This window comes from Sander lucioperca, chromosome 2 (assembly GCF_008315115.2).
Source record: "Sander lucioperca isolate FBNREF2018 chromosome 2, SLUC_FBN_1.2, whole genome shotgun sequence".
Lineage (NCBI taxonomy): Eukaryota > Metazoa > Chordata > Actinopteri > Perciformes > Percidae > Sander > Sander lucioperca.
In genome coordinates this window covers 43,914,597-43,941,624 of record NC_050174.1, presented here as the reverse complement: position 1 = coordinate 43,941,624, position 27,028 = coordinate 43,914,597, and the positions used below count along the sequence as shown (strand labels likewise).

Sequence of the window (27,028 nt, the reverse complement as noted above, 5' to 3'; positions counted from 1 at the left end):
AATTTGCAAGTGATCTGAAGTTATCTGGCCATCACCTGTGCGGATTTTTGAAATATTCTGTCTCGCTTTGGCACCTTTAAGTTGATTCGCAAGTAATTTGTCAGTTTTATCTCCATATGTATAGAACGTAGCTTTATTCTTTTTAAAGTATGCATTCAATTGAGTGAGTAGTGAGTAGGTCGAATTTGGTTTTGAGTTCCACTCGTCTTATAAAGAGTTGGATTTTGAGTTTGCGCATATGTCTTATCAATCTCACCAATTTGATGAGCTATATCTAAACGCTCTTTATTGGATTGCTGCTTCATTCGAGCCATGTAAGATATAATCTGACCCCTGAGGTAAGCCTTTAGGGCATCCCATATCCATCAAGATCAAGCTAGGCGTTTCAAGGGATATATTAGTAGAACGAAAAAAGGCTATCTCTCCTTGGATAAACTCCACAAACTTATCATCAGAGAGCAAAGTTGAATTGAAACGCCACTGCCTACACTTCCAAGGGAGATCTGGAAGGGACAAGGTCAGAGAAATAGCGTCATGGTCAGAAATGACAATACTCTGATATTCACAGGAATGCACCAGGGATACAAGTCGGTTATCGAGGAAGAAATAGTCGATTCTAGTATATTTATGATGAACATGTGAGAAAAGAGAGAATTCTTTATCTTGTGGGTGTAAAGAGCGCCACACATCACATACACTGTAATTGGAGTGAAAGGCTTGAATAAAACAAGCTGATTTACTTACTGCACTGGGGTTAGTAGAGAATTGGTCTAAATGGGGGTCTAACCAACAATTGAAATCACCGCCAAGTAAAATTGAGTATGTGTTCAAATCTGGAAGTAATGAAAATAACCGCTTGAAAAAACCTACATCTTCAACATTAGGGGCATATACATTGACAAATACCACTAGGGTATTATATAATTTTCCAGCCACAATTGCATACCGACCAAACTTGTCAATAGATCACGTTATGTGGCACAAAGGAAATGTTCTGGCCTTTAGCCTGAAAGGAAGAGTGGAACCCCTGCCCCACCCAACTTGACAAGAGACGGCCATTGTCCGAGCTACGAATATGAGTTTCTTGCATGAAGGCTATTTCTGTTTTGAGTTGTTTGAGATGAGAAAAGACCTTTCTTCTTTTAACAGGATGATTTAGACCTTTGACATTCCAGCTCACTAGATTAAGTTGTCTATCCATGCATAATAAATAAAACAGTTAAGTAATACAATACAATGAACAAAATGGCAGGCTGAAAACAAAACAAGAGGTCAGTACAGGTTGAAAGTGGCTAGTGTAAATAATTTGCTTAAATATATTACTGAAGTGTTACTGGCAGTGACAAACCCCCCTCGCCACCCAGGAAATCTGCTAAAAAAAATAAAAAGCAGCAAGCTCTTGCAAACAAACATTTTACGAATCAAATATTCCTGCCTAAAGCTAAACTATTTCTCCAGTCATCTACTGAAAATAAATTTAAGCACCTCTATAGTAATATTTTGGCTTATCCAAATAGCCCCAAGGAATATGGCGATGAGGAATGAATATCGACTTTGTAATGACTGAACTGTGTAAACCCTGAACTATGAGTCTATGAAACGGAAAACTCACATGGGTTAACATGTCTTTGTAAATATAAAACGCAACAACACACATACAGGCCTAAGATTAGATAATGTGGTAGCAGCCCACACACAAAGAATAATAGTTTCTAATTCAAAGTGCACGTATACTTGAGTGCAGCCATTATATACAGATATCTTAGTAAATAGGCACATGCTGCCTGCATGGTATCGATGCAGGCGGAGAATAACTGGCCGCAGTCGCTGGGCAGGGTGCTGGCTTAGCGTTTAGGGAGAAATGGGCTCTGTCAACTTCTGGAGGGGCAGGCAACGTCTTGCTCCCGAAAACCTCCCACAGTAAATCCGAGAAAAACTTAGTTGGGCGCCCACTTTCAGTGGATTCCGGTAAACCGAGGATGTGTATGTGTGCTCTCCAGGTCAGCCACTTAGCTTGGTGTTGTCACTCCGCAGAGTAGACCAAATGTTCTCAAGGTCGCCGACCCGCTGACACAGGTCATCCGCACAAAGTTCCAGGGACGAGACGCGTTGATCGTGGTCCTCCACTGTAAGTTTAATTTGGTTTAACTTTGAGTCGAGCTGACCAAACAAAGTTTTAAAATCGGTGGCGCAGTGCCTCTCGGCGCTGCTTGAGTAGCGTGGTTATAGCCTCCAAGCTAACGGTAGCATCCTCCTTTTTGCTCGACTTTGTACCCTTTGAAGCCATTTAGAGAGCCCACTATACTTTTCTAAAGAAATGATAGACGATAAAAAAATAAACTGAAGCCACTCTGGTCTAAAGGTTAGAGGGCGGAGTGGAATGTATTTTACCGGAGCTCTCACCATCTAACTCTCAAACTAGAAGTCCACCTCTAGTTTTTAATCTTTTCATGAATTAGTATTAATAAGAATTACATCATATATTGATCATATAATCATTTTCAAAACATTCAAAACTGTCATTTCTGTTTCAAAAGGCAGCAATAAATAACACATTTAAATCTAGAGTGTCCATGTGCCTAATAATCGTGAAACCGTTATAATTCTCAGACTATAATCGTACCAACAAAATGTATAATTATTGCATAGTTGGAATCAGAAAGAACAGTCCTGAGGGAGTAATAACTGGAGCGATTCACACATTTGCGTGGAGCTATGTGGAACATGTTTAATGCGTCAGTCTCCAACACGCCTGTTAATGTGCGTAAGAAACTATGAAGAATATTATACATTAATCAAAAGAAAACAACGTTGATGTGCACATAAGCATGGAGGGTTCATTGGTTATTTGACAACAGTCTGATGCCGGTTGCACAACATTTAACCAAATGTCGAGTTTCAAAAGTATTTCAGGAGGCCTCCCTGTGGAGGAAAGACCCTCTTCTGCTTCATCTGCTGCCACTGCAACCGAGACCTGGATACACTTCAAACATGTATAGATAGATTGATCTTTGTATTTTTTATGAGGTCTGTGAACGAGTACATCTGTGTGCATGTATTTTGCATGTTTGCGGGACTTTCCACACAGTAGCTCTGTTCCGATTAGGATAGATCTCAGAAAGGGATTATGGGTCCTGATAATTTTGGCTACTCCAAATGAAATGTCTTCAGCTTTTCCACAGATGAATACACTTCTCTGATGTGATAAAGGTTTTACTGTTGTATGGTGGAGCATACAGGTGTTTTGTTTCTTACTGAGCAGTGTAAGATAGCAGAACGACTTCAGTCACACAATCACCTCAGCCAAATTGATTTGTTAACTGTACACTGGTTAGCCCAGCACAGGACTTAGCCATTCAGACTCATTAGCCACATCAGCTAGTCAGACATTGACTGGCTCGCCAAATACTGTAGATGGGTCCATAACTGCCATGTTAACAATGCCATTCTCCTGATTTCTAAGCAAGGAGCTGCTAACTCACCTACAACTCTTTTAGTAGTTTAGCCTAACAAGAATTGAACTCTTCTTGTTGTTTTTGGTCAATCCTATAATGTTTAAAGCTGCACTAAATATTACTATAACGAACTATTTTAAATGGAATGTGTCACGACGGATAGTCGTAAGCCATGAGTCACACTTTCTGCTCTATTTTTCATGTTATGTCGCTATGTCTCCTGTCATGGCAGATCCAGCCACTCCCTCTTCCTTTACCGGCAGTTTTGTGCTCTGCATCCCATTCCCTCATTAGTCCCTCAGTACTTATACTGGTCCAAATTCACACACTCTCTGCCAGATCATTGTGTGTTTTCGCCTAGTCTTGCTTTGCCAGACCATCCACACACTGCGGAGCGGAGGAAGGTCTGGCTACTTCACACAGAATCCCGGGATGGGAGAAAAACGTGCTCTAGTTTATTGGCATTTCTTTAACCAATCACAATTGTAATGGGTGGCGCTATGTTCCGCACAGAGCCTCTGCAAAATAGTCGTGCGACAGAAAACTCAGATTGTACAGTCTAGCTAGCTGTCATACTTTACCATGCCGAGATCTGAGGAGGAGTTAACCGTAGTCCTCATAAATCCACCAGAGTTTAAAACTCCATCACAAAGAATGCAGAAGGAAACGGAAATTGGCGAAAATACACGCATCCGGTGGAATTTCCTGTGGCAGCGGAGCAATCCCGGAAGTGGAACATCAAGGATAAAGACTAGTTTCCGCCTACCTTTCCAGCGACCTCACAACCTGTATTCCTTCCTGCCTGTCTTCGACCACCCAACCTGCCTTTTTGGACCTTGGATTCTTCTGCTTGCCTTATCGGATTTGTTTGCCTGTCTGACAGATCCTCTGGTTTTGACCTTTGTTAGTTATTTTAGGTCTTCAACGTTTTTTTAAGCCATGGACCCCTTAGCTGAAAAAGAGAAGGAGCAGAAACCCCTTACTACATACATGGTATCAAATTGAGTTGCATACAGTGACAAACTGGCCATCTGGGATTTGGGCAAATGCCAGAAGGGCCGACCCCCCTATGGGCCACTACTGATAATATGTCTTTGGTTAATTTTGATAAGTTATTTTATGCATGCAGCCACAAATATTTCTAGAATGTACTGCGGCGAGGTGTGTGGAAAGATTCACTCGGAAGGCAGAGTTACTAATTTCCAAGCTAAGTTATTGACAGGGCCATTTTTTTATCCTAGTCTGTCACTGGTTGCATATTACCCTGGACCTACAATAACGTTTAAGGCAGCCTAAAGCCTTTACACAGACCTTTTTATGGTGCATACAATACTCAGCTTTTAAAATAGAAATTGTTGGCATATTCATATATTTATGCATCATGTTTTAATGTAAAAATGTGGCACAGTAAATCCTTAAGCTTAACAGTATCCGTGGAAGGCTACCTTATGGCTACCTTAGCTGTAGGCCAGTAAGCCTATCATCAATGTTGTATACAAAATCTTTACTAATAATATGGTGGATTCACGTTAATGTATATTTTCAGACATTTTTTAATTTATTTTTTAAACCATCAAACAATAATTTGTATTTATTTGTATAATAATTGAATTTTAATAACCCCCACACACACACACACACACACACACACTTGTTAAAGATCTCTGCTTTAACAAGTTGGTATGCTAACATTTGCTAATGCTAGCACTAAACACACAGTACAGCTGAGGCTCGTGGGGATGCCATTAGTTAAACAGGTATTTGGACATAAATAAAAGTATTGGGACATTTTTAAAATTCCGAATCACCAGTTATTACAATCATCATGTGAGGAAGATGAAACATTGTATGTCATGTCACATGTCAACATCATGGTTGCACAAGAGAAAAAGTCAGGGGATCGACAAAGCCATCAGGATTTATTATCTAGAACCATGACTGGTTGTATAAAGTGTTTTGCCAATCCATCCAGTAGATTGTGAGATATTACACAGAAAAGGGAAAACTTTGATCTGCTTGTAGGCCTAGAGGAAAAGTCAGGGGGTCACCAGAGTCAGTAGGGTCCCTCCTTTGGGCACCATAGATACATTTACCAAATTCCATGGCAATCCATCCAATAGTTATTGAGATATTTCAGTCTGGACTAAAGTGGTGGACCAAAGTGTATTACCTAGAGCTATGATGCTAGTATGGCTAAAAAATGATCACTAAAACAGTTTTTTTTCAAAAGAATCTCAGCAATCCATGGTTTTTCGTGCATACTCGGGTCATCTGCAGTTCAGCACTGAAGCTGGAGCCTGAAGCTACCGCCCAGCCTCAGCAGCTTAGGTGAGTAAGGTTATGGAAATTGATAATTGATGACAACAGCGGGGCTATTATTTGGACCTACTATTGCTGTGAATAATACATAATAAACAACATTCCTAATCAGTCAGGTCAGGTGTGTCCAAACACTCTTGACTATGTTATACTAAAATGTCCATGCTTGATTTTGGACTAAAACTCACCTAAAGAATTCCTGGTTTGTCCCGAGTTTCTATCAAATAAAAATGTAATCCAAATGAAGTGATATTTAGGCCAATATGCAGTAAAACTCACATTGGCCTTTGGACTAAGACCTGAATAATTACCTTAATAATAATAGATAGTAAGTTGTTTTCCTGTGCATCAGTTAACCTTATATAATATAACACCTCACTTTATACAAGTAAAAGTCAGTAAGAGTCAAATGTACATAATTGCATGAAAATAACCCTTTGTAAAAGAGCGGACAAAACATGCAGTGGATCACTGAATGTCCATTTTCAGTTTGTGCAAATACTAGTAGTGTGCAACAAATTCTTAACATCATTACTGTTTTAGTAAAAAAAATTAAAAATTAAAAAAAGAGAGAGAAAAGTTTTGGTAGGCAAGCAGACCATGATGAAATATTTCCATGACACTTATCCTGGGACATTTATAAATAAGCTGTGTTGTGCCCTCTCACCCTAGCTGCAGCCCTCTCTGACTGGCACTCCCTGATCACCCTAATGAGGCTCAGGCACAAACCGGGGCGAGAGGGCACCGGCATTATCTAGTGTCTCCCCCATTAAAATCCCCTCCAACAGCCGTGACCGTCCAACACACAGTCGTCCTCCGCTACAATTAGCAGGTGAAAATTATGCAAATATAAACTAGTGGAGCTGCTGTAAGGATGCAGAACACAGAGGCTTGTATAAGCAGGGAGGTGATATGAAGGAGAACTGGGGAGGCATGTTGTCCAGAGGGCAGCCAGTGATTAGTAGCATCAACCTATCCATCGTCACGGCAATGATGTTGTTTGGGTGGGGACAGAGTGGGGTGACAGAGTGACAGGGGTAATTACTTAGGAGAGGTCAACCTGAGGTGACGTGGGGTGAGACAACACTGCTGGGGACCCCGCTGGCCCCCCATGTCACTGACAGCAACCTACTGAACTCCTCACCACTCTGCTACAGAGAGGTCGCTGTACATACACTATACTACACAACAGCACAGATGAATACATGGGTGTACATCACATGTAAACATGTCGTTACATACACATACACATTTAGTGTGTCTCCTTCAGGACTTTTGTCTCCTTAACTACAAATCATGTACTTTTTTTGGTGACCATTTATGAACGCATTCTGTACAGTTTCAGAATGTATGTACATTCTCTTGTTTGCATTTCCATTCCAATCAACCATTGGTTTCCATTCTTTTCCATGTGGTATGAAAATCAATTAGCTGATTCTTGTAATTCGAAAAACACTGTTGGGTCGAACCATCTGTAAACAGTCACACTGAGAGAAGTAAGGAATGATGTGACAATGACAACCTCCTTTTGTGGTGGATGATTTGCTGAGTTTAAAAGTTTGCATATGTGAGCTAACTTTGGACAATGAGTATTGTTTCATATTGTTTAGAGCATTGATTCCCAACCACGGGTACTTGTACCACAGGGTGTACTTCTGCAGTTGGTACTTGGAAAGATTAAATAGTAGCTCAACTCATTTGAAAAAAATGCGTAGGAGTAAAAGTGTGAAAACTAGTTAGCAAGCGAGCACAGAAGTTTAGCTAAAAGTAATGAATAAATGGTAGAAATAACTAGCTAAAAGTAATGACTAAACAGTTAGAATGATTAGCTAAAAGTAATGGAGAAACCGTTAAAATAGCTAAAAGTTGAAATAGTTAGTTAAGGATTGAAATAGTTAGCTAAAAGTAATGGATAAATGGTTGTCAGCAACAGCGACAAAACAGTCAGCGTCACTCCAAGTAGTAGTAGCCAGGCTCAGGGTACCCCCAGGATCCTCCAACTTAAATTTAAGGTTATTTAAGACCATTTTAATACCATTTCAAAAGAAATTCAATGCCAACTTCGTACCCATTCCGACATGTATGAGGGGAAAATGTCAAATCTGTATACATTTTAAACCCTAGAAAATAATGTACAAGTAGGCTACTAGAATTTGAACATTTTATTTAAATTATCAGTCATATTTAATACAATTTATTGGATAATAATATAATCCAATTAAATAAGATATATTACACTGCATAATGAGCACTTTTACTTTTGGTACTATATTTCGATAATACTTGTGTACTATTACTTAAGGAAGATGTTGAATGCAGGACTTGTAACTGACAAGTAATTTGTAACTCTACAACACTGTTTTTTTCTACTTTTACTGCAATACATGATCTGAGTAAGTCTTCCACCTCTGTAAATCACCAACAACAGTCGTGCATGAATACCTGCAGCAGTGTTTAACACTGAAAACACACAGCTCAGTTCAGCGTTTACTTGCAGCTCTGCTACAGTAGCAGATAACTTTTAAGGTTACCTGCCGGTCACTTTGTCTCTAAACAGTCCGCTCACAGTGAAGTCCTGCACGGATCAACAGATGTTAAAGTCCCGCGGCTGCTCGCTCTGTTTGTTATAAGACGCACACCGAGCAGATTAATGTGCTCACAGATCCAATATTTGCAGATATTACCGCTCGGTGTTTGGCTAGCTAATAAGCTGTTAGCCTCTTAGCTTGAGCTTTGTCTGAAGGCGCCGAGCGGCCAGCCAGGTTCCGACACACACCGACACATTCCGCACATCCTCCGCTCAGTTTAACAGCTAACACCCCGGTACCGGTCAGAGAGGCGTGTTTACTTTGTGTCTCGGTCCTCCGGTGTGTCCAGCAACGGGCTCCGGTCAGTTTTTAATTAGCCTACATTAGTAACAGCTAATTGTGTTATGGTATGAACTTAATCCTAGGAAAGGCAAAAAAATATAAGACCTTTGTAATGAAATCCAAGACTTTGTATAACAAATTCAAGGCTTAATTTGAGATTATCAAAATTAAGACTTTTTCAATGCTTTTAAGACCCCGCGGGTACCCTGAGCCTACAAGGCTAGTAGTAGTGTGATTGTTGACCAAACCAACCTTAATATTGACAGTTCAAGTGTATGAATTATTATTAATTAATAATTATTAACAATATTCAATTATTTATTAACAATATCCACTTTTCTATAATGAATAGTGTTATACCTTTGGACACACATTGGGAATTGATGAAGGGGTACACAAGTTCTTCTGAAAGGCCTGTGGGGGTGCCTCAGACCAAAAAGGCTGTGAACCACTGGTTTAGATAACTGCTCAAATATCGATTTTTTTATCTATTGTGATCATTGTGCCACGTGTACACTTCACTAACACAAGCCTGCCCTGCGTTTTCTCTGTTATGTTTATTGCCGAATCTTCGTCCTGCTCTTAAAGTAGCCCCTGAATTGTTGAAAAATAGAGGACCAGCCAAAATCTAAAACTGGTTCTCACAAGAATAGAAACATAAGCGCACACACACAAACACACAAAGACAAAGCCTGAGGGGAAGTGACAGAGCCACCAGGAAGCATTGCAGAGCCTGCTGTGAGTAGAAGAGTGTAGCTCCAGCTCTCCCCACAGATCAGCCCCACAAAGAACTCTCTCTGTCAGTGGTTTACGAATCTTCATACGACTTGTCACCACGCTCTTCCTCTTTAGTGCATCTCTCCCTTAGATGAAGCCATGTTAGAGTGAGGGTGGAAGCAAGGCGCTCTAATGCATTCAGAGGAGATTGGTTGTGAAGTCTGGCTCCCCCTATGCTCTACCTCCGAGGCTGGCCTATTGATTGTTGTGTGTGTTGCTGCTTCCTGAGATCCCCGTCAAGCCTTGTTATGGCGGCGGCGTTCCTCTGCCTGGCTTTGGCAGGTAACAGTCGTGCAGTCTGAAATTTTAACAGCTCCCAAGCCTCATCAGACACATTGGGGCTTATTTCTTTTTTTTTTTTCTGTCCTGTTGATTCCATCTTTGGTTCTAAATGGTCATTGCTTAGGAGATTCTGCACTACACTTGTCAGTTAACTCTTAAACTTCATTGAATTTTTGCCAACAAAGTTTGAGTTGAGCTCTTTCCTCTTTCCTGTGTCTTTTAATGAGTATGTTTACATGCACACTTATATTCCACTATTACTCCGAATATGACAATATTCCGAATTGGTTACAGGTCATGTAAGCAGCATATTCTGGCCGTTCTGTGAGTTGCTATGGTTATTGTACACAAACCAATGGTTTGCAGGGCTATGGCAGAGAGGCATGGCCAAAAGAAAAGACCACATTTCTAGTGTTCTGTGTTTGCATGGTCAAACAAGTCTGACCCCGGTGGATTACTTAGGAAAATATCTTGTTTTTTTTTTATATTATCTGTGGTCCTGCTAAAAACGGCAAGAATCTCTGATCTGTGCCTTAAATAATGTCTTTCTAAAAACCCTATTGTGTCAGAGATGTAGAGTATACAATCAACTGTACAGTCACAAGTACACTTCTTGTGATTGGCTGAGCTCTTAAAGGTCGTTGCATGGAGGCTTCGAAGAGTGATTAAGCCAACCAACTAAAGGTCTCTGTTTATCATAATTATAGAAATGTACACACAAACCTTTCTGACAGTGTATGATCTTAGCTTATAGGTAATGGTCAAAATGTCAAAATCTTGACAACCTGGATACCAGGGGCCAGATGCCACGAGCCACATTTCCACTCCCACAGGTATTCATAAATAGATATTAAAACACCCTTAATCATACATATGTATATCAATACTTTTATTGACTGTGTTGCATCAGTAAGGTTCTCCAACAGCACCAGAACAGCTGTCATTACGCAAAACTGTTAGACGCAGCTGTGGCTATTTATAATTCATCACATGTACTTGCAAACCATCATCGCAGCCATATCACAGTCATCATTATTTAACGCCTTAAAGGTGATCAATGATTCATTTATAGAACTCATACTGAACAGACTTCAGAAATGAGAACATAATGAAAAGATTATTAACAATGGGAAATCTTGGGTCGAATGTAAATAAAAAGAATGATAAAATTAATTATTCATGCATTATTGAAAATAATGTTTAGAAATGTGTCTTGATTGAAAAAAAATCACACAATCAGTGAAAATGGTCACCTAGTCTCAAGTATGTGCGAGGTGACATTCTTTTACAAATACCAGTTTATGTGCGGTATATGACGTATGCAGTTTTTTTTTAACTACACATTGTTACATCTGGCCCAAAGTACATACTGTACAATTACAACTGTAAAATGATTCTTGATCTGGCTGTTGTTTGATATACTGCAGGGCTGAAATGTTAACTATCATGATAGAAACAATCCTCAATAAGAAAATAAGAAATTCTGTTGGTAAATTACACTGCTTCAAAATGATCTTGACAGCAACGGATATTGCCCAACCCTTACAGTAATAATATCTCAGTTTGTCAACCAATCAGCTTGTTTGACGTCCACACAATGTGCAGGGCCCGTAACACTCTGCATACACTTCTTCCAAGAATCTTGCTGCAATCATGCCTTTAGCCAAAGTTTGTCTAACTTTGAGACCCCTTTTTAGCTTTCAAAATTATCTATCTATCTTGAATACATATAGATAATATGTATACACACATATATATGTTAGGGCTGTCAATCGATTAAAACACTTAATTGCGATTATGGCATGATTGTCCGTAGTTGACTCGTAATTACAGTAATAACACATCTGATCTAAATATACTTTAAAAGGGATATTTTTTTGATAAGTTTTTAATGCTCTTATCAACATGGGAGCGAACAAATATGCTTGTTTTAAGGTACTGTATGCTCAACAAATAAGCTGAAAGCATAATAAAACAACCTCAAGCCCATCAAGCAACAACAATGAATGTAACATTACTAACACAATGTAGTGCCCCACTTTAACTAAACATCCCATTTTTTAAAGCAGCTCAACACAAAACAATGCACCTTGTGCATTACAGCAACAGACACATTGTACAAGTACAGTGGTCAGCTAAATGTAACAAGGTGACAAGAGGTTTGGCGAGGGGGGGGGTTCTCTGCATCAGCTCCATGCTTGGCCAGCAAGTGGTATTTCAGACTCGACGTACTCCGGTGGTAGTCTATATCCACAACGTTACACTTATATCCGGGATAGCTCTCGTTCTGCCGGAAATTTCGCCGGATGGCACTCTTTTGGGATGTCTTTGGATGTACGTCACCTTCCGCTTTCTTTGTGCTGTAATTTTAAACTCCGGAGGATCTATGAGGACTATGGTTAACTGCTCCTCAAATCTCTGCAGGGTAAATCCAGACAGCTAGCTAGACTATCTGTCCAATCTGAGGTTTCTGTTGCACGACTAAAACAACTTTTGAACGTACACATTCCACCAAAACAGGTTCCTTCCCGAGGTTATTCCCCAGGATGATTGTGATTGGTTTAAAGAAATGCCAAAAACGAGAGCATGTTTTTTTCCCATCCCAGAATTCTGTGTGGACAAGCCAGACCCTCCTCTGCAGCGCTGTGAAGTAAGGTCTGGCAATGCAAGACTACTCCGGTGGTAGCTCAATTCACATTGACAGTGCATGCAAATAACTTTACTATTGTCGAGAGAACCATCTGGGGGTGTGAAACTTACCTTGCCATTCAAAATACCCTTTTCTTTATCTATTTCTGCTAGCCATCCACAACGTTACGGCTGCAAAGCTTCCTGATACCCCAAACTATGGAGCGGCCCGAGGCCCAAATCGCAGATCCCGCACGTCAAAAAAATGTGTGGCATTAAAAACGGAATTTGCATTAGGGCTAAACTACTCCCTATGTTCTACATGCTGCGCTATATTTACTGTCAATCATTTTAGAGCATCTGAATTCTGAGTGAGAAATGTACACTGTTCTTGCACTCTAGTGCTCTTTAAAAACTCCCACAATAGATAAAGACAAGTAGTGTACATGGCATTAATGCAAAATTTTTCAACAGATTTTAATGTTGTCATGGCATTCACATGAACAAACTGGGATGATGCTGGGAATAAAGTTGTTGCTATGTGAACAACCCAAACGTCTTAAATTTGCTGAGGTATTAAAAAAATAACTTTAAACAGGTCTTAATTTTCCTATGTTCCATGCGACGCTACCTCATTATGTCATTTTTTTCAAATTCTGTGGTGTTGTAGTTCTTTCTTCCACTAGTCCAAATATAATTTCGCTGTTTTATGACTACAAATGAGACCAACATGTAACTTATATTGCAGCCAATCAGCTTTCGAATTAATGGTGCGAGTCTTTCGGATTGTACCACAGACATAAAACAGATTTTATTCTTCTATTGGGAAGTGCAAGTTTAGCGTTACTTGGCTTGAAAAAAAACTGAATTTAGTGTTTAGTTGATGTTAATGATAAAGGTCTTAAATTTCATTCATAATGGTCTTAAAAATGTCTTAAAAAGTCTTCAATTTGACTTGGTGAAACCCACAGAAACCCTGTTCAGAGCTCAGACTCAATGCACTATTCCCACAGGACTCTGGACAGCCTCGGTACTTTGCAGGGAGCTTGTGAAGAGTTAATCTCAGTAAATATTTCATGTGGGCGTTTTTGTGTTTTATTATCCAGCTTGCTCCTGTGCATACGCTGCCCTTTCGTCCTGGCCTGGAAGAACAAGGGGGGATGAACTCAGCCCTCCCTTTGCTACTCATTCAATGCACTCATCCATGCAGCCTCCCTTCTTTGCTCTCTCTCATCCCATCACTCGCCGCTCTGCCCATTAACTTCAATTAATGTGATGGTTCATCAGTGTTGGAGGACTCTGTCACAGGGCCGTATCCCACTACTTATCTGATTACTCCTAATGGGAGAAAATACGATAAACAAATTCAATTATCCCTGACCTATTTCCAATGTTGGGGACACAGGATTATTATTCATGTCATCTCTGAAGTATGAATATGAAGAGAACTAATTACCTTGGTGTCACGTTATGGATGGACAGGGTATGTAAATATATTCCACATTCATGGTGATGAACTACTCTGCATAGTAAAGGCCAGAGAGGGAGTGAGTGATACTGAAGATGAACACCCCCTGTTGTGTCCTCAGTGGCCATCAATTCTTCACCGAGAGCGTCTTTCACCCGCCTGTATTGATGATGGAAACGCTGGCACCGTGGATTCCTTCCGCAACCACACAAATGAAGAAGACAGATGGATATAGATTTAATTAAATCCGGACCTGACTATATGAAGATTGAAGGAGGTAATTGAAGATGAATGCACGCTATGGCTGCTAATCCAACCCCCTTGTTTGAATCTTCGTTCGAAGAATTTCACAGACACGCTTTTCAACAAATGAAGAAGGAGCTGCACGTAAGGCTGGGTTGTTTTCATCCTTAAATTACGTGATAATTACACAGGGTTCTTGTTCAAATCAATGAACTTTTATTCATGACAGTGTCATTTTAACATGACCAGGGAAATGTTGTTTGCTCTTTGGGGAAGATGTTCACTTCCACGAAAAGAAAATAGGTATTGAGTAAATGTTTTGTTAATTAAAGCGTGTATTTTTCGATATTAATGAACATCCGTTACATTCAAGCCATTGACAAATGAGTTGCTACAAAGCTAATTAAGACCATCAGCTCCACACAACTCTCTGTATTTCTCAGTATGGCTATGTTCAGATGATTGTGTCGCTTGGCAACTTTTGTGCGCAGAAAATTGAGTGAAGATAGTTACCTCTTCTGAAGAGTCCATCATGTTTTTTTAATCCTCCATGTCCTCCTTGGCTACAAGCAATTGTGTGGAGGAGGGGTGGGGGTGGTGCGTGATCACGGAAGGCTTGTATCATGTGGACGCGCCGACAGTTTTTTTGTCATTACTTAGAATTCCTCATGGGGAAGACAGAAACTACGCCCTATAGCTTTAAAGCTAAATTAGTCAGTATTTGTCGTATGAACAATTGGTCAAATCACTGTGTAATGTGAAAGGGGTCCTTCCTATTGTCAGGAACATATTTGTGGCCTGCACACATCCATCAACAAAGTTGATTATATCTTGAATTCTACATTTTCTACTATTTCTAGTCATAGCAGGCGGCTGCAGTTTTCAGCAAAAAGATGCTTGACAAAACCCAATGTACCCTACCTGCCCAGCAGCAAACGGCAGACCAAGAAAGTAAGCAACTACCTGGTAAACATAAGGGAGCGACAGATATTTTTATCAGGGGTTGGTGGAGACCAAACCCGAGCTGACAGAAGAATGAATACTAGACTAACATTCAGCAGGTGGACAAAAACACAACTACAAATAAATGATAATATTGCCCCAGAATTTGTTGGATGTGTAAATAGACAAGTGTTTGTTAACCAATTATTATTATGTTTTCAGCTTGTTCCACCACCCCTAAGTGATAAAAAATTGGTTTAGTGCAACTTTTAGTGGCATTACAGAGCATCCTCACCCAGAAAACAACCGTATAGGTCGATTGTGCAAGCAACTCATAACAACCCTTCATTATGTTTGCTATTAAGTGGCAACCTCTCGCAGCCTTAGTAATTATAATAATAATAATTAAAATAATAATAGTAATTATCGGACGCGGGCGCGCCCAGCATCATGTAAACAAACCAAAACAAAAATACTTCTAATACGTCCCTGAAACAAACCAAGCACTCAAGAGGATAGTAAAATGTTGTATATGTTACATTTCCACTGTTTAGAAACGAAAGCCCGCTCCATTTCTCCTTTTTAGTTTTCGTGGTGACTTCTGCTTCTTCTTCTCCTCTGGAAAAACGCGGCTGCGATGCATTGTGGTATATGGGAGTAAAATGTAGGGTACATCTTATGTACACTCAAGTTAGCAGTGCATTGTTGGTATTTTATAGTGGACTATATAGTGAATGAAATTAATCGTGGAGAATTCGAGACACCACTACAACATGGCAAACACACTGAACAATGCACTATTATCGTGATAGGGAACGGTTTCGAACACAGCTTTAGTCTGTGACGCAGTGACGTCAGTGACGCAGTAACAGCCTCGTTTAAGTAGTTTAAAGGGACTCATTTTAAGCCAATCCCTGATGTTTTACAAGTATATCTGTTGCCTAAACGTAATTAGTTCATTTCTGTAACGTTAACTACGTGTTTAAACATGATTAAAAGGGCCGTTGCGGTAACGTTTTACTGTCACGTGTTTAAAACGGCCACCACGCGGGCAGTAAATAAAAACGGTTATATGTTGTTTTGGGAATCATTGGCAATCCACCTATTCCGTTGTTTAGGTATGACGATGTGTTGGGCATTATGTAAAACATGTAAACTGCACTGGAAACACGATCGTCAACAGTGCATGAGATGTCCATTATCATTTGCTCAATTATAGGACAATTCTAGTTTAGTTTATTTGTACAAACATATGAAATACAGTACATACAATAAAATTAAAAAAAAAGCAATCACAGTGCAGGAGAGGAGAGAAGCCTGGAATGCTCATTCAGCGTCCTCCCCTATTACAAAAGAGGGAAAACAAATATACAAATAAAAGATGATAATTTCTCTACAAAAGATAAAAACAAGCAATACAACAAACAAACATGTAAACATACACAAAATGTATAGATATATCAGGAAAGTATACACAGATAAAGCCAGAAAAAAAGACATGGCAAACAAAAATACAAGCCTTTGAGTCAGACAATAACTACAGTCAACAGAATTATCCCAACATGAGGTTTAAGGTGAAATTAAAAACTTTTTTAACTGTGACCTGAAGGCTGGCAGAGACGTTAATGTTTTTAGTGACATAGTCAATGAATGCCTCTATATCTGATATAAAAAATGGATGGATTTGATTAGCCTAGTTGAGTGCCTAAGACTGTTTGCAGTATAAAATGTTCAGGTGGGTCTTTCTTCATCATGGCATCATGTCTGTGGAATAGCATGGGCTCCCTCTGTTGGCTGCCGGCCGGCCTGTGCTTTACCGGTGAAAGAGAAGATGTGGGGCCAGTGTGACTGTCACTGGAGATAAATGGGGATCCAGAAGTGTTCATGCCACTGTTCCTGCTCCGCTCTAAAAAAAAAAACGACCACAAAAACACATCTTCAGAGATGAAGAAATTCACTTGATTTAACCTCCGCTGAGAACCGGTGACTGCTATTCTAAGGCCATGTGCTTCCTTATATTGAGCTGCTGACTGTTGGTGTTTAAACCCTTGTGTGCCTGCCTTTCTCTCTCTTTTCCTTTTCCCTTGCACACATACATTTCCCTCTCCGGCTTTCTGTTTGTGTGTAAATGTGTGTGAGTGTGTGTGTATATTTCTCTCTCTCTCTCTCTCTCTCTCTCTCTCTCTCTCTCTCTCTCACTCTGAATACGCTGGTGCTTGTGTCTCGGAGAGTTCACCGACTCTAAAGGATCGATGAAGGGAGGAGATTCAGAGCCAATTATTTTCAGCTTAATGGTCCCTAGGGTGCAGGGGTGAGCAACAACAAAACGCCTTCAAGAGGCATCAATTCTGGACAAGCCAGCTCCTCCATCTCTGCGCTGCCACAGTGTGGGCATCAACTCCCAGCTCTCTGGAGGAGAATGGAGCGCACACTGCAACACACTGGACACGCATGCAGCGGTTACAAAACAGTAACAGCAGCTGGAAAGTGTAGACTTGGAGCGTCGCTACAGTGACAGAGGATGCTTCATATAACTATCAGCACTGAACCAGCAAAGATGCTTGATGGCAAACAGATGCCGGAAAAGAAATCCACTCAAAGATAAGGAAAGGAAAAGGAAAATGAATATGGTTAAAAGGACAACATCTTTATGTGTTTCTCGTTATTTTTGCAAAGCAGTTACAGGCTGCTGTTGGTTTCCATTTATTTTAGCATTGCGTGAAAATTAGTCTATATCGACGATGTTTCATTTAGGGGATAGTTCCGGTGCCGCGGGAAATTCCGCCGGATGTCCCTCACCTTCCTCTTTCTTTGTGTTGGCGTTCTAAACTCCGGTGGATTTAGGAGGACTATGGTTAACTGCTCCTCAGATCTCTGCATCTCTGTAAATCCAGACAGCTAGCTAGACTATCTGTCCAATCTGAGTTATCTGTTGCACACTAAAACAACTTTTGAACGTACACAGGGTCGTCGGACTGGGGGGAAAAAAGAGGACTGAGTACCCAGGGCCCTCATGTGAGGAGGGCCCAAAAAGATGCTAGAATTAATAGCTGTGGATGCGGGGAGGGGCCCATAGAAAATGCCTTTCTACAGGGCCCAGAATTTTGTGCTACGCCCCTGAACGTACACGTTCCACCAAAACAAGTTCCTTCCTGAGGCTATTTTGCAGAGGCACCGTGCGGTGCTTAGCGCCGCCGAAGACGATTGTGATTGGTTTAAAGAATTGCCAATAAACCAGAGCATGTTTTTCTCCCTACACGGAATGCTGTGTGGACTAGCCAGACCCTCCTCCGCAATGCTGTGGAGAAAGGTCTGGCAGTGTGAGACTACGTGAAAATCAACTTGGCACCTGCTTGAGATACATAATAATGAACATCTGGTCCACCTAATTTTTTTTTCTCTCTCAACATTATGTATCATTGTATCATTGTAATCTGGTAGCATTAACATTTTTATTTTTATTTTTTTTAAACACTTTCTTGGTGATGCACTCATGTGCTTGTTGGAAGCTTGAGAGTTTTACTCAGGAACTGCAACCTTTTGAATACAAAGATAACAACTCTATCCCTTCCAGAAGGTTTTGTTCAGGTTTTTTTTCTTCAGGGTTTGTTTTAGAACTCCTATGATCTGCAACTTTTTTCAAGCAAAAAGGACAGACAATACCCTATTCGCAGGTCCTCAGTAGGGATGGGCGATACCACACTTTTAGGATTCAATACGATACCGATACTTTTTCTTGCATTTTCATCGATATCGATACCGATATCGATACCGTTAATTTCTTATTGGCAATTTTTGTCAGTAAAAATATTATTACAAATCACAAGACAAATACAGACCATTTATACAAAATGTATTATGGTCAATACATAATAAAATTAAAATTAAAATAAATAACATAAATACGAATTAAATAAATTAAATATGAACAAAAACATACACATTTTCAGGCCCTTGGCTGTGTCGCTGTCGGCTGTGTCGCACGTTGACGCTCATTCGCTCGTCTCCTGTCACGTGACATGGGCCAGCTCAATACGCTGCCAGGTACAGGGGTGTCCCGGCACATAGTAATTTAAGTAAGTAATCTAAAACAGCTGAAAGTGATGCATACACCCCCAATTATTATTTTTTAGTTTATATCAATATTTTTTTAAGGAAATCAATGCCAAATGAGTAGCGTGAGTATATCGATCTATCGATACCACGGGATCGATACGCCCATCCCTAGTCCACAGTTATAAATATATGTTGCCTTTTGGTTCTATGTGATTATAAACAATATCTTTGGCTTTTGGACTGTTGAAAGTTTGTGCTCCGCTGCCATGTTGAAAAGAGTTGAGCCAAAACCTGTACATTACAATATGAGAAATTGTATGTAGTATATTCTCTGCACTTTGCAATTAAAAAACGAAAAAAATCTAAAGAAAATAGGCAATTATACAGATCAGCAAAAAACGCACCCATTAAGATAAGATAGATTTTATTGTCCCGAAGGAAATTTTTCTTGGACAAACAAACAATATCTGCTGTTTAAAAAAACACAACGTAGTGCATACATACATACATACAGCACACACATACATAAAGTACACAGACACAGACGGCAGCGGTGAAACAAGCTACAATGTAAGTTAACAGGGCGATTGTCCAGCTTGTATTTACCTTCACAAAAGTGCTCGTGATGCCACCCTCAGATTAATATTGTAAGTGTCTGACAACATTATGGAAAGGATTTCTATGTAGGTCGTCCTTTCTGTTAAAGAGTAAGATCCTTTTTTCAAACATCAAAAACATAGGAAAATAGGGTGAAAAAAACGGTAGTTACCCTTTAAGTTGAGCCAAACAATGGAAAATTGCTAATGCCATTAGCAGCACCAGGAGGAGACAGAGGAACACAAGTTTTTTCCACAGACTCATGTACTACTGTCAGGATATAGTGACAGTTTCAGCAAATATGACAAAAACAAAAGCAGCCAAACCGAGTTGATGGAATATGTAAATGAAAACATCACAATATACCGTAACACACTGATGGTATATAACAGTGTAGGAGAAGCAGTGGGGGATTTGTCCTTTGAATCTCTTCACAGAATCTCTCTGCATACACCCCATTCATCTGCGCTTTACCTTCATCGTTTGAATGGAATAAAAACACAGCTGTGTCTTGTGACAATCATCTTAAAAGACTGGGGAGGTGAAGAACCTGCTGGGCTCAGAACCGTCTCCTTTTCCAGGTTGCCATGCAGCGGGACGCCAGGTTGTTTTAAAGCAGTCCCAATGGGTGTCTCAGAGGCGCCGTTCAATGAGGTGCCGCCGGCGACACTTTCCCCCAGCAGCTTAGTGCTCATCAACTATTTAGATATACACTTAGCACTCCCGGTGAAGCTAACGTCTATCAGCTGGCGGATGGACGGAAAAAAGGAATCACTCGTCAACATTATGGTGAGGAGATACACAAGGGATAAATTGGTCTCGGGACTCTGTATTGCCAAAATAAAGCCTGATTAAAACCTATGTGGTGGTGTTGGTGGCCAGGTTAGTTACTTCTGCAGGAGAGTAGAGGGGAGAAGGAGGGGGGGTGTTTTTGTGTTCCCATAGGTGCCTTTCCACCTTCTCACCCTATTCTGCCTGTAAGTCAGTCCCCAGGCACAGAGCTATGAGGTTTCTTCCTCTTCTATAACACAGTAGCCTTCACCTGTACAGACAGACACATCTCCCTCTGTCTGTTTGCTCACATACCTCTCTCTCTCACCCAGACTCACAGACACCCCCCCCCTCCCCCCCCCCATTCTCCAACACCCTTAGCACCCCCTCACCATCCACACACCTCCCCCACCAACACACCTCCTCCTCCTCCTCCTCAGTCCTTCCATCTCCATCGCATCCCCAGACTCCCACAAGCAACTCCATGAGGGGTCGCATGATGAATGAGCAGACAGCCAGCAGGACCTCTACGTGTGTGTGTGGAGTATGCACATGCATGCATCTGTGTGTGTGTTGGTCAGAGAGTGATGACCACAACTGCCAGAGTGATCACAGTGGGATTCATTACGGCGACAGACAGGGCCGCCTCTAAAACACTGTGTGTGTGTGTGTGTGTGTGTGTGCGTGTGTGTTGTGTGTGCGCGTGTGTGTGTGTGTGTGTGTGTGTGTGTGTGTGTGTGTGTGTGTGTGTGTCTCTTGACAGGCCCTCCACTAAAATGGTGTCTAAGGATTACACACTGACTGGGATGGAATAAACAGTTTGTGTGTGCGTGTGTGTGTGTGTGTGTGTGTGTGTGTGTGTGTGTGTGTGTGTGTGTGCGTGTGTGTATATGTGTGTGTGTGTGTAGGTTTGATAAATTATTTACATCATTGAGAAAGCAGCGTCGACACTGTTTATGCCTGCACCTGCTCTTCTCAGTGCTTAAAAGATGATTTATGTGTTATGGTCACATCGGATTTCAGCAAACTATTGGTCCGGCGTCTTTTGGGACATAAAGTGGTGGTTACAAAGTGCCGCAGGCTCGTTTGGGAGGCAGCACAGGGAGAGAAGAGCAGCATCATATAACTGGACCAGGCAAACTCCTGTCCAGAGAGCTGTTACAGCAGTTTGTTTGCTCTTACACTCAAATGAGTTATAGACACACTACGGGAGGGAAGGCTGGCAATGCTCGCCATGAATCTTGCAGTGTAAGAAGCTATCATAAGGATAGGTTGACACTACTGGAAGTTAAAGCCCCCGCTAATGCTCAATTTAGGAAAAGAGAAAAATCCGGCAACTCTGTGCACAGTATCTGCAAACTTATAAGCACTGCACAGGGACTGAAAAGAAACTACACATGTAAATCCTGTTATGTGTTATTTTAAAACTGTCTGTGCTGGTTTATGAGGACACATGCAGATAAAAAGGCAATTTTTCAGGTTCTGATGCTCAGGGCTTTTTCATTGTTCTTACTGTTAGGTCAAGAAAGATAACTTTTTGCTAAATATTGACAGTGCTCTATGAAACACACATACAGCACTGCTAATCACTATTTTCATCGCTACCCTATCTTGCACCTGGCGCAGCGCAAAGCAAAGCCAGACGCAAGTGTCTTTGCTAGTGTAAGACCGACGCAGTTATCAATTTACCGTCCAGTGCCCACGTCGTTTAAATAGCAAATGCACCTGCGCCCATCTGTGCTCGTCTTACAGGGAGGTGTGTTCAGGTGCATTCTTGGCATATTGCTATCTTGAGGCAGCGGAAAGTGATTTGACCAACAAAAACCTGGTCCAAAGTCAATAACGCAGCATTTCATTGTTATTTTAACGCCTGCTTCACCTCGTGTAGTTTTGATGGCATATTGCTCGTGCCATATATGCTCTGCTCGCATGCTTTCACTTCACGCACGAGCAGATCAGTTTCTTCTCCTGAAAATCTCTAAATCATTAAACTAGCATAAGTGGATTCGTACACGCCCTAAACACACCTGCGCCAGGCGCTTCACGCTGTGCGCTTAGATTGTTAAAATAGGGCCCCTGGTCTTATTCATCCAGTTTACTTGTTTCAGATTTCTGCCTCCACCCTAATACCAAGGAGGTAAATAGAATTACATATGTGGTGTTCCTAGCATTAAAAATAACAGTGAAAAAACAACAACAGCAACATCTTTTTAGCATCAACTTGCCTTGGGTGGGGTAAAAAATGGATACAGCATAGTATTGCGGTATTTTCTGTGGTAATACTGTATTGATACACGGACGCCAAGTATCTATCTAAATTGCACATGAGAATTTAACACTTTGCTACTAGAATAATAAAATCAATTGCTTTTTCAGTCCACTAGATGGAACATTGAAGTGAAATAATGAAACCGATGTTGACAAAGTTTTCCTTTGGGGACATAATTTGAAGTTGGAAAAAAATGTATTAAATTGCACATGGCAGAATATCGCACTATGTTTAAAATTGCAATAATATCGCATTGTGACATTTTTTACGTTAATCTTGATAGCTATAAATATGTGAGTACTGTCGATAGCAAAAAAACGAACAGAATCGGTCCTAGCAAACTGGAGTTGCTGCAGCTAATGCCCATAGCTCCCATTTAGCTAAAACAGCAGTTTTTGGGGCATATACTACAGAGAGAGAAAGAGAAATTAAAATGTACAAGGCTCTTACGTGACAACAAGATGCGTTTTCAACTCAGACATCCTGCCGCTAGCTCGCCCTGCTAGCTGCTAGCTGCCGTCCGAGAGTCTGTGTTCAGCCAGGCTTCTGCAATGATGATCACGCAGCAGTTCCGTGTGTATTTGTAGCTCATCTATTGTGTGTGACATCGATCTGGCGTTGGTGAGTAGGAGTCTTGGCAGTAGCGATCTGTTTGGTAGTTTCCTTAACCGGGCTAGCTGGCCCGACCGGCCTCCTTGCTTCAGCTTCCTCCCCGCCTTCCTCGCCTGCCACAGCCGACAACAATCCAACGAGCGCCCGCTGGTCTGTTGGATGTCCTCCAGAGGATGATTTTACTGTTGTAAAAGTTAGGTTAGTGTTATAAACAAGGTACAAGCACAGACAGATTTGTGATGCACTAATGGCCAGTGTGATTACTTAAGTCTCTGCAAGTTGAAATTCATATTGACTATAAATTACTGTAACACAAACCAGCAGATGCCTATAATGTAGAAATACTAAATCTCACAGGTAAGGCTGGGGGTATTTCTCTGTTTTTGCCAATAAATCCTATGGAAAGACCAAAACCAAAAATGTGTTGGTTTGTCTCTCGATACTTTCTGAATTCCCTATCCTGTCTGTGGCTCTCGGCCCCAAACGCAAGACGGAAAACGTAAATCTTTAAAAACGGCTCGCAAATATACAGTTCAATTTTTTAAAGGCTCAGGGGTGAATTCACAAAAGCATTGTATGGCTTTAACGGCTGCTAAACCTGCACAAATAAGACAAAATAAACCGAGTAATTCTCAAGGGTGGATATGCACCCCTAAGACCACGTTCAGACTAGATAAGGCGGTCCAGCAAAAAACGACAGATTCAATTTTTGGAGAAACACAACCCGACATCACCAAGCTGTGGCCATCATGTAACCGCCAATCAGACTGGTCTGTTTTGAGGCGGTATGAGAGTCCCGTACAGTAAACGGTAAACCTCACTGCCTCTATTGCTGCCACAAGAAATAAAAAAAAAAACTATGAGGGTAAAATCTGTGCTCCTCTGCTATTTGCGCATACTTTCCATGCAAATCGGCCTCGTTACAAAAACAGTCAAATTCAAAAAGATCAGCACTTATAGCCACACACAGTTGGTAATGAAGCACATTTATATGTTTTTATATGTGACGTAACAAAAAGTTAAGCACTGTAATTCATAAGTATTTTCTGTATGCTGTATAAGAACATCATAAAACACAGGACTTTTTGTCGCCCCAGCTTGCGGTGCCCTGTACCCGACTCAAAGTCATCTTTTATTGGGTTAACTGAACCACCAACTACCGCTGATACGACGGAGCACCATGCGGCGCACCGTGCGGAGCAAAGGAGCCGGCGTCGTAGAGCTCTGTAGTGGCTCTACTAACTAAAACACATCTACTTACTACCGCTGATACGACCGAGCTGTGATGGAGGTCTGTAGCCGGCTTTACGAAGCTCTGTGGCAGCTTAAAATAACTAACAACTGCCGCTAGACTAGCAACTGCCACTCAGCGTCACAGAGCTCGTAGCCGGCTACTGTAGCCAGCGTCACGTTTCGTAGGATATCAAGGACAACAATTATCGTACTCTATCATACGGACCCGTTCATGGGACTGCGTTGTCTCTGGACACTGTAGTCTGTTTGTCCATTTGTCCATTGCTCAGCGCTACGTCACGTTTTGTTACTCTGATTGGTTAAAGGTCTATCCAATTGCATCCCAAGGAATTTATCTACGGCTATTGATAACACCCCTTGGAAATTAAAAAAATTAACTGAGAGGTTCCACACTAACTCGCAATTGCGATTTGGTCTGGCAATGACAAGTTAGAAGGCTTCATGAAAGATCCAGGAAAAACTGAATTTGCCTTTTCTGTCTCTAATTTTTTGAGTTGACGTACACAATTTTGCTTTACATGCTTAATTCATTTTACCCACATCATTGCATATCTCAATCACACATTACATTTATTTTCCTCCAAAGTTGCACAGGCATTGCTGCTATAGTGTGCAGAATGTGAGACGCAACTTGTCTGCTGCGTCTGAGCTTCAGATTGCATCATTTTCCACGTACTCTCAACATGTCCCAGATATCAGTCTCTTGCTGCAGACAGGGGTGTCACAGCCGGATTTACATACAGCCCTAACAACACAGACACCCAGGCGTACCACAATGCCACACACCAGCTCAATATTTCATAGCTGTATGAAATATGCCTGAATGTGTGCACGGCATCTGCCATCTTTGGGGCTTTACAGCCCCCAGGAGGCCCGTTTGATCTGTAATTGGGAAGTGTGCTGAATTAATCAGCAGTTTACCCGCTTTTTAATTGAAATAACACTTTCAAAAAACACTGGTAACAGAGAAAACAGCACCACTGATCCTTCCCATATTGTCTTTTGCCTATTTTCAATTTTCATCTGTGTTCTCACTAATGGCCTGCTGAGATTCAGGGGGAAATTAAAATGGTGACTAGAATCAGAAAAAGCTAATAAATAGAGAAATATCTTTACTGTGCAGACAAATCATTGTCTGGATGCTCCGTAGAGAATTCATCTAATGTTTTGATTTAGATTTTTTCAATGTTCTGTTGTTTTAGATGTGGCTTTTGTTGACATCTCATCATATTCCCCCTCGGTTGAAAAGAGCAAATACGCAACATTGGATTATGTAATATGTTACGTTTATTTAGCATTTTGCTGAGTGATGACTGAGGCAGAGAGCGCCTGGCAGCGCTGCCACCCACAGACGTTGGCTTGTAACCTCGCCACCATGTCCAAGTCCTGACACTTCCTGCCCTCCGCCAATTCAGATCGTATGGCTCCGTCTTTCCCCCCAGAGGTGTTCCAAAGAATGGCTCATTTTGGCTTTGTTAGAGGGTGGTGGTTTCAGAGATGTGGACTTCAGACTTGTTGACGTGGACTCGATTCAACTGGGGTCACCGTTTTGATAGTCTATATCCACGACATTCTACTTCCGGGATTTCTACATTGCCGTTGGAAATTCTGACAGATGTCACTCTTTTCGGCCGGATGTCTGTTACCTTCCACTTTGTTTGTGTTGTAATTTGACAGGAATACTACAGGAAAGAGTGCTTTATCTTGGGTGTATAAAAAGTGACTTGACACTTAACTTGGGACTTGAGCAAAGATGACTTGATCACAACACTGCTAAGTTTATCTGCAAAATAATGACTAGACTAATGATAGGGTTGGATCAGATTCAAACTTGACATCCCACCAATATAATTTCATTTTGCATGTGTGTTTGGTATAAAAACTTTAAATATTGTAAAAACATCAAACACTATATACACATGGGACTTCCTGGTCATTCCCTAAGTTACTAATTTATTAGTTGCAAGAAATAAACATGCAAGATTCTTCATCTGCAATACATTGAAATATTCTGTCAAATTGATGGTTAACTGCTACTGATTGTCATTTTTGTACTTTAGTTATTAGTTCCTAACATACATCCAACTGTATATGACTGATGTCATACAAGAATGGGTCATTCAAAAATTCATTCAAATCATTCAAAGGACGCACTTTTAGCGTGAATAACAAACGCCAAAGGCACATGACCAAGCGTCCGTATTTTAGGCGATGGGAGAGTGAGTATGTGTTGGACAGCAACAGACACAGGTGAACGTATTATGGTTACAGTCTTTCTGGTATAGTAATGGTTTAACCAAGCAAACGTTAGATACCCTAACCCAATAATCTACAAATATATGATTTGGTCTACAGGCCTGTTTAGACCTGGTTTTAACATCTGTCCTGAATAATCCGATCACAAGTGGACAGCTATAAGTCTGTGTTTTCACCTGGCAGTAGAATGTGTCTCCAAATGTGTCCTGAGTGACCACTTGTGATCGGA

The 27,028-nt window shown here is 40.9% G+C and overlaps 1 long non-coding RNA gene across 1 annotated transcript; it reads right to left on the bottom strand.

Annotated features, from left to right (window-relative positions):
- Positions 1–8,310: 8,310 nt before the first annotated feature.
- LOC118494440 lies at positions 8,311–26,284 on the bottom strand. The gene is made up of 3 exons (XR_004896571.1): positions 26,275–26,284; positions 8,623–8,629; positions 8,311–8,586 (listed from the first exon to the last, which is right to left on the bottom strand). It is a non-coding gene; the product is annotated as an uncharacterized LOC118494440 (long non-coding RNA).
- Between the last annotated feature and the right edge of the window lie 744 nt (positions 26,285–27,028).